The following is an 8,761-nucleotide window of genomic DNA, read 5'->3' on the forward strand; positions in this document are numbered from 1 at the left end:
CACCATGCTTAACAATTGGTAGTTTTCCTCTGTACCACTGGTCAATGTGGCCAAACAACTGAACTGTTGTCTTATTTGACCATAAAAGGTTCCTCCAGAAGGCTTTTTCTTTGTTCATGTGGTCAGGGTGGCTACACCACCCAATAACTTTTACTTACGTACAATTGTTTGAACTGATGATCTTGGAATCTGTAGTTGTTTAGAAATGGTTCCAAGAGACTTTCCTGAGTGTGTAAATGGTGATGTAACTAACAGGAAGTTAAGAGGCCTTGGCATGTTAAAAGACATTGAGGACCTTTTGGCACCACTGAATTAATAATATAAGTGGGTGTATGTACATTTCTAACCCGGTGTTGATTTCAGAAAACCCAAAATAAATTAAAACTTGTGCACCAAATTTTTTGTTTTTATATACACACTAGTGTCTGTGTATATATATATATATATATATATATATATATATATATATATATATATATATATATATAGGGGTTGCGCATGCGCATTCTGTGCTACACACTTCCTGGTTCCCAAGTTGTTTGCGACAAGTCTTTTTTCCGTGAGTGTTGGTGTTAATTACTAATCTTTTTTATTTTTTCTACAAATAATTTTTTAGTATTCTCTTAATTTTTTTTATTGTACTTTTGCTTTCCTTTTTGTACTTTCTACTTTCCTTTTTCCATTTTTCCCCTCTTTTTCAGAAGAACGCCAAGACCGGAAGCTTTCTTTTTTCTCCTCCTGTGTAAAGACCACAAGCAGAGGCCATCCACATTGGATCTGCTTTAATATTAACAGATCTTCGATTAAGGTACGTGAATCCTTTCATCATGGCACACCTTCAGCCTGTTCAGTGTGCTGAGTGCAGGATGTTTAGTCATTCTTACTCCATCGCTAGCGATAGCTTTATTTGTGATAAGTACAGATTAGTTAGCTCTCTGACTGAGAAGATTATAGTGCTAGAAGTGCATGTCCAGGCTTTAGAGAAGGTCAGTGAGAATGAGAACAGTGTAGTTTCTGTAGGGGAAAGTCTGGATGCCAGAGGTGGAGTTAGTAATCCCCCAACTCCGGCATTAGAGCCCTTACAGCGGGGCGAACGGGTGATGGCTTGGCGACATAAGCGTAGAGCCAAAGCTACCGCTGAGGCTCGCCCACGGGAGCACCACTCCTCTCCACGTCACGTGTCAAACAGGTTTGCTCTCCTTAGTGATGCACCCGCTGAGAAACCTGAAAGAGCTCTGGTTATCTCTATCATACGGCACATGAAATTAGCTCAGCCTTTAGGGGCACCAGCAGCTTTAGTCAGGTGTATACCGGGAGCCAGGGAACAAGACATAGCAGGTAATCTTAGGGTCCTAGGCAAGCACAGATTCTCAAAGATCCATGCAGGAGCTAATGATATACGCCTTCATCAGTCTGAGGTTACTAAGAGTAACTTTGTAGAGGTGTTTAAATTAGCGAAGGCAATGTCCGATGCTGTAGTATGCTCTGGCACCATCCCAATGCGGCGTGGCGATGTAGCTTACAGCAGGTTATGGTCGCTGAACTGCTGGCTGTCCAGGTGGTGCTCTGAAAACAGTGTGGGCTTGATAGATAATTGGACTAATTTTGATGGCACTGCTGTCCTGTTAGGGTGGGACGGTATCCATCCCACTCGGGAAGGTGCTGCTCTCATTTCCTGCAACATAGGTCATAGTCTCAGAACAGGCCTAGTTAATTTCTGACAATCCAGAGCCAAGGCCAGGGAGCAGACGAACAGGCTAAACTGACTGTCTGCTAGCTGCACAGAGTCATCACTCAGGGTCCACTACATCGAGACTGTGTCTGTTCCCCGAGCTCAACAAAAAGGTAGAAATATTCAGAGAGTTTGTTCCAGTAACCTAATCAATATAAAATTAGATCATACTGACTGTACAGCTGCTGCCAGCACCTTTGATCTAAAGGTGGGGCTATTAAATATTAGATCTCTTACATCTAAAGCACTAATGGTTAATGAACTCATTACTGATCAGGAGTTTAATGTACTTTGTTTAACTGAAACATGGATTAAGCCAAATGAATATATAACATTAAATGAAGCAAGTCCTCCTGGATACAGATACACCAGCCTCGTCTAACTGGCAGAGGAGGAGGTGGCGTGGTTATTTATAATGATTATCAAGGTGTAACACAAAAACCTAGTTATAAATTTAATACATTTGAAGTTCTTCATACTAATATGATGTATGTAGCCTTGAAAAATAAGTCTACCCAGTTAATTCCATTACTTATTATTTACAGGCCCCCGGGGCCATATTCTGGGTTTCTTTCTGAATTTGCAGATTTTATCAGATCTGGTTATTTCCTTAGACAAAGCTTTAGTTGTCGGAGATTTTAATATTCACTTCGATAACCCAGAAGACCCTTTGAAAACAGCGTTTGTGTCCATTTTAGATTCAGTAGGGATTAATCAGAATGTCATAGGACTGACCCATAATGGTGGTCACACCCTCGATCCAATACTAACATTCGGGTTAAACATAGAAAATAGCCATACTTCCACAGTCTGAAGTTATCTCAGATCATTAGCTCATCTCATTCAAAATATGTCTGAGTAATAATATATGCACCTCACCACGCTACTGTATTAAACGTACATTCACGTCAACTACTGCACAGAGCTTTATAAATGATCTCCCAGAGTTATCAACTTTGGGTCACTGTCAGCCCCTGCAGAACTTGATCAGGCAACTGAATGCTTAGAGTCAACGTTCCGCCATACTTTACAACCCCGATTCCAAAAAAGTTGGGACAAAGTACAAATTGTAAATAAAAACAGAATGCAATGATGTGGAAGTTTCAAAATTCCATATTTTATTCAGAATAGAACATAGATGACATGTCAAATGTTTAAACTGAGAAAATGTATCATTTAAAGAGAAAAATTAGGTGATTTTAAATTTCATGACAACAACACATCTCAAAAAAGTTGGGACAAGGCCATGTTTACCACTGTGAGACATCCCCTTTTCTCTTTACAACAGTCTGTAAACGTCTGGGGACTGAGGAGACAAGTTGCTCAAGTTTAGGGATAGGAATGTTAACCCATTCTTGTCTAATGTAGAATTCTAGTTGCTCAACTGTCTTAGGTCTTTTTTGTCGTATCTTCCGTTTTATGATGCGGCAAATTTTTTCTATGGGTGAAAGATCTGGACTGCAGGCTGGCCAGTTCAGTACCCGGACCCTTCTTCTACGCAGCCATGATGCTGTAATTGATGCAGTATGTGGTTTGGCATTGTCATGTTGGAAAATGCAAGGTCTTCCCTGAAAGAGGCGTCGTCTGGATGGGAGCATATGTTGCTCTAGAACCTGGATATACCTTTCAGCATTGATGGTGTCTTTCCAGATGTGTAAGCTGCCCATGCCACACGCACTAATGCAACCCCATACCATCAGAGATGCAGGCTTCTGAACTGAGCGCTGATAACAACTTGGGTCGTCCTTCTCCTCTATAGTCCAAATGACACAGCGTTCCTGATTTCCATAAAGAACTTCAAATTTTGATTCGTCTGACCACAGAACAGTTTTCCACTTTGCCACAGTCCATTTTAAATGAGCCTTGGCCCAGAGAAGACGTCTGCGCTTCTGGATCGTGTTTAGATACGGCTTCTTCTTTGAACTATAGAGTTTTAGCTGGCAACGGCAGATGGCACGGTGAATTGTGTTCACAGATAATGTTCTCTGGAAATATTCCTGAGCCCATTTTGTGATTTCCAATACAGAAGCATGCCTGTATGTGATGCAGTGCCGTCTAAGGGCCCGAAGATCACGGGCACCCAGTATGGTTTTCCGGCCTTGACCCTTACGCACAGAGATTCTTCCAGATTCTCTGAATCTTTTGATGATATTATGCACTGTAGATGATGATATGTTCAAACTCTTTGCAATTTTACACTGTCGAACTCCTTTCTGATATTGTTCCAATATTTGTCGGCACAGAATTAGGGGGATTGGTGATCCTCTTCCCATCTTTACTTCTGAGAGCCGCTGCCACTCCAAGATGCTCTTTTTATACCCAGTCATGTTAATGACCTATTGCCAATTGATCTAATGAGTTGCAATTTGGTCCTCCAGCTGTTCCTTTTTTGTACCTTTAACTTTTCCAGCCTCTTATTGCCCCTGTCCCAGCTTTTTTGAGATGTGTTGCTGTCATGAAATTTCAAATGAGCCAATATTTGGCATGAAATTTCAAAATGTCTCACTTTCGACATTTGATATGTTGTCTATGTTCTATTGTGAATACAATATCAGTTTTTGAGATTTGCAAATTATTGCATTCCATTTTTATTTACAATTTGTACTTTGTCCCAACTTTTTTGGAATCGGGGTTGTAGATAATGTAGCTCCTCTTAAAAGGAAAATGGTCAGAGACAAAAAAATTAGCACCCTGGTATAATGATGACACTTGCATTTTAAAACAGACCACTCAAAAATTCGAACGTAAATGGCGTCAAACAAAATTGGCAGTGTTCAATTTAGCTTGGAAGGAGAGCTTCCTTATGTATAGAAAAGCTCTTAGTGCTGCTAGATCAACATATCTCTCCTCCCTAATAGAAGATAACAAAAATAATCCTAGATTCCTATTTAATACTGTAGCAAAATTAACCAGGAATAAGTCCACTATAGACACATGCACACCTGCAGTATGTAGTAGCAACGACTTCATGAATTTTTTTTAATGACAAAATTGAGAATATCTGACAAATTCAAACTACTAATTTAAGGTCAGACAATGTAAGTGACCCTGTAGTTAACAATATAACTGTATCAGATCAGCAATTAGAATGTTTTACTCCCCTTAGAAAAATTGAATTACTTTCATTAATCTCTGCATCAAAAGCCTCAACTTGTGTACTAGATCCCTTACCTACACGTCTATTCAAACAGATAATACCCGAAGTAATTGAACCGCTTCTAAAAATAATAAATTCTTCTCTTATGATTGGCTATGTACCCAAATCCTTTAAACTAGCAGTTATCAAACCCCTGATTAAAAACCTGACCTTGATCCCTGTCAGCTGTCCAATTATCGGCCAATATCAAACCTCCCCTTTATCTCCAAGATCCTTGAAAAAGCTGTGGCACAGCAGTTATGCTCATATTTACAGAGGAATAACATCCATGAAATGTATCAGTTAGGATTTAGACCTCATCATAGCACAGAGACAGCTCTGGTTAAAGTAGTAAACGACCTACTGTTGGTGTCTGATCAGGGCTGTGTCTCGCTGCTTGTGTTGCTTGACCTTAGTGCAGCATTTGATACCATTGATCATTCCATTCTTCTAGATAGACTAGAAAATGTTGTGGGAGTTAAGGGAACGGCCCTCTCCTGGCTCAGGTCTTTTATTTTACTGATCGCTATCAGTATGTTGATGTAAATGGTGATATTTCTAGACGTACCGAGGTAAAGTTTGGTGTTCCACAAGGTTCTGTCTTGGGTCCACTGCTTTTTTCTTTATACATGTTACCTCTGGGTGATTTTATTATTCATAAGCATGGTATTAGTTTCCACTGTTATGCTGATGACACAGTTGTATGTTTCTGCAAAACCTGTTGAGAGACACCAGCTTAATAGAATTGAGGAATGTGTGAAGGACATTAGACACTGGATGCTTATTAACTTCCTTCTGCTTAACTCTGACAAGACTGAAGTACTTGTACTCGGACCACATGCAGCTAGAAGTAAGTTTTCTGATTTCACAGTAACTCTGGATGGCCTTTCTGTTTCTTCACGTGCAGCAGTAAAAGACCTCGGAGTGATTATTGACCCCAGTCTTTTATTCGAAACTCTGATTGATAACATTAGCCAGATAGCTTTCTTTCATCTCAGAAATATTGCTAAGATAAGAAATTTAATGTCACTACATGACACGGAAAAACTAGTTCATGCTTTCGTTACCTCCAGGTTGGATTATTGTTATGCCTTACTGTCTGGATGTTCCAATAAGTGCATAAACAAGCTCCAGTTAGTTCAAAATGCAGCAGCAAGAGTCCTTACTAGAACTAGAAAATATGACCACATCACCCCTGTCTTATCCACACTGCATTGGCTCCCAATCAAATTTCGTATTGATTATAAAATACTACTGTTGACCTTTAAAGCACTGAATGGTCTCACACCACAGTACCTGAGTGAACTTCTGCTCCTCTATGACCCACCACACCTACTTAGATCAAAAGGTGCAGGCTATCTGCTGGTACCTCATATAGTGAAGGCTACATCAGGGGGCAGAGCCTTTTCTTACAAAGCCCCACAGTTATGGAACAGCCTTCCAAGTAATGTTCAGGACTCAGACACAGTCTCAGCATTTGAGTCTAGGCTGAAAACATATCTGTTTAGTCAAGCCTTTTGTTAATGGTGTTTATGAGATAAAGGTGTAGATCTGGAGGGTCCTCAGACATGGAGTGTTTTGGTAAACTGGGATGTATGGATGCTGTCAGTCCCCCACTTGCTTGCTCACTCGAGTTTGTTGACGGTGTAGTGGCTGCTGCTTTATGTCCCGGGGCTCCCTCATGCCTGTGTTACCTTCTGGCTCTCTCCTTTTAGTTATGCTGTCATAGTTAGTTGCCGGAGTCCCTGCTTGTACTCAGTGCAATATGTATACTGTTCCTATTTATTCAGGTGACATTGGGCATACCTAACAACCTGTGTTTTTTTTCTTTCTCTCCCCCCCCCCAAAAAAAAAAAAAATCTGTCCCTCTGAGTTGCATGTCAATCCTGAGATCGAGATGCTGACCTCTTCTGCTCCTCAGACCTGCCTGATCCATCCTGGTGCCCCGTGTCTGGTTGGAGTCTCATCGCATCGCTCCTGTGGAGGACGGCCCCATGTGGACAGTTGAAAGTCACACCTGGATGATGCTCTGGACACTTACAGTAATGCTTTTATGGCTGAGGACTACAGTTGACTTGCTAACTTTAGGACTGCAGTTGTCATGAACAATTTTGCACTCAAGTTTCCATCAATGAAGAGTTTATAACATCAATGAAACTGACTTCATGTTAAAACTGTTAATGTTAAAGTCATGTTGTCTGTTGTTCCCCAAATGAGGATGGGTTCCCTTTTGAGTCTGGTTCCTCTTGAGGTTTCTTCCTCATGCCGTCTAAGGGAGTTTTTCCTTGCCACTGCCGCCACAGGCTTGCTCATTGGGGATAGATTAGGCATAAAATTAGCTCATGTTTTAAGTCGTTCAAATTCTGTAAAGCTGCTTTGCGACAATGTTTATTGTTAAAAGCGCTATACAAATAAACTTGACTTGACTACACACACACCCACACCATTCAAATATTTGGGCATGCCTATTCATGCATACAGATGTGGTCAGAAGTTTACATACAGTGATATGAATGTCATCTTGGATGTGAAGGTCATGGCTATATTTGGGCTTTCAGTAATTTCTTTGAACTCTTCTTTTTCTGTGGTAGAATGATTGTACAGCATACATCTTTAATTTAAAAAAACACTAGAATTTGGTGCACAAGTTTTAATTTTCTTTGGGTTTTCTAAAATCAACACAGGGTCAAAAATATACATACAGCACACCTAATATTTGGGTACCGGTAAAATGTCTCTTTGCAAAATTCACCTTGACCAAACATTTTTGTTTACCATGAACAAGCTTCTGGCAGGCGGCATGGTGGTGTAGTGGTTAGCGCTGTCGCCTCACAGCAAGAAGGTCCGGGTTCGAGCCCCGGGGCCGGCGAGGGCCTTTCTGTGTGGAGTTTGCAAGTTCTCCCCGTGTCTGCGTGGGTTTCCTCCGGGTGCTCTGGTTTCCCCCACAGTCCAAAGACATGCAGGTTAGGTTAACTGGTGACTCTAAATTGACCATAGGTGTGAATGTGAATGGTTGTCTATGTGTCAGCCCTGTGATGACCTGGCGACTTGTCCAGGGTGTACCCCGCCTTTCGCCCGTAGTCAGCTGGGATAGGCTCCAGCTTGCCTGCGACCCTGTAGAAGGATAAAACGGCTAGAGATAATGAGATGAGATGAGATGAAGCTTCTGGCAGAATTTTGGTTGGATATTTCACAACTCTTCATAGTAGAATTGGTAGAGTTCAATTAAATTTTTTTTTCTTGGCATGGACTTGACTTACTGTATAAGCACAGTCCATATATTTTCAATAGGGTTGAAGTCAGAACTTGTTTTAAGTTTAATGTTAGCCTGCTTTATCCTCCACAACCAGCTCTGATGCGTGTTTGGGTTTATTGTCCTGTTGTAACTCCCAAGTTGCATTCAAGTTTTTGATGGTTTATGCTGAAGAATTCTGAGGTAGTCCTCCTTCGTCATTATTCCATCCACTTTGTGCAGTGAACCAGTTCCACTGGCAGTAAAACATCCCCAGAGCATGATGATCCTACCACCACCACCAGCTGGTACAGTGTTAGGGTTATATAAGTATTATTCTTATTATTCTTATAAGTATTATTATTAAAATGGTGACAAAATTAAGAGTTAACTTAAGGTTCAGTTAAAAATGACCTTCTGTCTCGGCTGGACATTGTTTGGGAACATTTTGTTTATGAAATGTGTATTTTGAACAGAGAAGTGTCTGAAGGACCCACCAAGGTCTGTTTTAGTGTCAGATCGACCCACACACACTTTAATGTTGGATGTAATGGTAGCCTTATTGCTGAACAAAGAGTTAAGACTCTTATATTATATTTTTATAGTATATATTATAGTATATATTACTTATAGTATATTTTAGAGCTTTTTATAGTATATT

This window comes from Neoarius graeffei, chromosome 22 (assembly GCF_027579695.1).
Source record: "Neoarius graeffei isolate fNeoGra1 chromosome 22, fNeoGra1.pri, whole genome shotgun sequence".
NCBI lineage: Eukaryota > Metazoa > Chordata > Actinopteri > Siluriformes > Ariidae > Neoarius > Neoarius graeffei.